Source organism: Aedes albopictus, chromosome 2, assembly GCF_035046485.1.
Source record: "Aedes albopictus strain Foshan chromosome 2, AalbF5, whole genome shotgun sequence".
Lineage (NCBI taxonomy): Eukaryota > Metazoa > Arthropoda > Insecta > Diptera > Culicidae > Aedes > Aedes albopictus.
The window spans coordinates 483669202-483671535 of record NC_085137.1 but is presented as its reverse complement, the minus strand read 5'-3'; positions in this window follow the sequence as shown (position 1 = coordinate 483671535).

Below are 2334 nucleotides of genomic sequence, written 5' to 3'. Positions count from 1 at the left end.
TGAGGGAATTCCTGGAGGATCATTTGGAACAAACTCTGGAAGTACTCCTGGAAATCCTTTTGGATGAATTCTTGAGAGAGTTTCTTGCACAATGTTCATTCCTAAGAATTCCTAACGAATTTTAAAAAAATCTTTTCAAATTTGACTTCACAGAATTTTAGTCAGTTGATGATTAGCAAACTTAATCAGATGTTCTTGTATGAATTTGTACTTGCATTCCAACAAAAACAAATTTCTTCTGTAATTAAGAAGATTCATTGATAGTTTTTTTAAATTGTCACTTGATTGATTGATTTGTCTTTATTTGAGAGACTTTCAGCCCTTGGCTGGTTCGTCTCTATTGTCACTTGAATTTCAGCTCAGTAAATTTCCTGATCATTCTTTTAAGATTGATTGTAAGAACTCTGTCAGGAACTTTGGGTTCGTAAACGTCGTCCGATAAGTTCCTCAATAACCTTCGAAAAACTTTAGAAGATCTTTCCAAGCTTTATGGTGGCTCCAAAGAGGAAGTTCTGACTGAATTCATGGTAAACTATATAGCATTGCAGAAGTGAAAATATTAGTTATTAAAGAAGCAGTGAACATTCAAGTTTAATTTTTAGTGGAGTAATAAAGCAAGATTTAGCTACATATTTTTGGAAGTGGTTTAGAATAAGAAACTTTAAAATTGTTCAACAATGTTTTGGTGTAGAATCCCTCTAACTTTCGCGGAAAATGTGGTAGAATAACAAGTGATGTTCCGGATAAAAACATTTCAGGAAAATTCTTAAAGGATACTGAGGTAAACTCTTAGGAAAACCAAAATATCGACATTCCAAACTAAATATATAACAGATGGGTATTTTTTGTGTGGTAGTAAAATCAAATTTTCTCGGTAAAGAAGGTATTCCGGAACATGAAGTAAACACAAAAAGTTGCTAATTCAAACCATTTTTGATTTCTTTTTTCTAACCTTTTACTAAACTTCCCGATTTCCATCAATTATCGATTTTCGTGATTTTACAGTCCTTGACTATTAGGCTTATATGAGCTTGAGGTGAGACTTTGAGAAAGTTGACAACCGATGAGCTGAGTATAACTGATGGTGTCACCACCGGGCTGTCAGCACTGGAAGCTAGAGGCTATAAAGGTTCAGAAGCGTTGCAGGACGTTTTAGATGAGTGTTAGAGGGATTTTAAAGGAGTATCCGAGGGGTTCAGAGAGGTTTTGGGGCTTCACAGCCGTTCAAGTGAGTTTTATGGAAGTTTCAGAAGAGAGAGGGTTCAGAGACCCCTATAGCCACAGCTGTAAAGGCGTGGGTATTCAGCATGACCATGCTGATGATGACGGGTTCGATTTCTAGTCGGTCCAGGAATTTTTAGTGATCGGAAATTTCATTGATTTCCTTGAGCATAGAGCATCTTTGTGCCTGCCGTACGATATGTAAATTTTCTATGAAAAAAAAATAAAATCTATATAAATAAAAATGGAATGGTGTTTGTATGTCACGAATAGGCTCTGGAACGGGCCAACGGATCTACACCATCATTCGTGCAGGGCTCCGACGTGTTCGTGCAGAAACATAATTGGGAAAATCGACCGGGAACGCACCGAAAACGAGAAAGTTTGAAATTCAATTTTGCGGGGCATTTTTCTACAGGGCTGCATGTCAAAAAACACAGTAGGCAGGCAGAACGACGTTTGCCGGGACAGCTACACGGTAAAAATTCTGCACGCTGGATGGAAGGGAAAAATCCCTTAACTATGCAACGCCCCAATCAACATGATTAGAAGTTCTTTTCCTTTTAAATCGCAATGCTGTCAGTTTTGATTTGAGAACCAAAACAAACCCACCGAAGAAATAAACTGAAAATCACTTCGATTTGCACTAATGTTCAAAGCAATACAATCCAAAGGGAAAAGCTGTTGATTTGGTAATGACTGTTTTGGGCATGAAAGTAAATATAGATGACAGGTGGTAGAAAGTGCTTCGCTTCGATTCGCACCTCTTCATCAGATGTGAAGTAGTGTAGTGGTAAAGCAGAAGACCGCAAATCTCAAGGTCCTGGTGTCGAATCTTGGAGTTGGGGGTACACTTTTTTATTTTTTTTTTGAAATCAAAATATTGTCAACAATGAATTCAAGTGCACTTCCAGTAAAACTGAAGAGGCATTGGATGTTCTTTTTCAAATGATATTTAGATGATAACAAACTGTTTGGACAGTAGTGCGAATTCAAGTGCCAATCTGTTCATATCAGAGTGCAGATTTTTTACCGTGTAGTTTAAAATATTTCACGAATAATTATAAAATCTCAAAAAGTTTTTATCTTAAAAAATCGGTATGTCAAATAGGA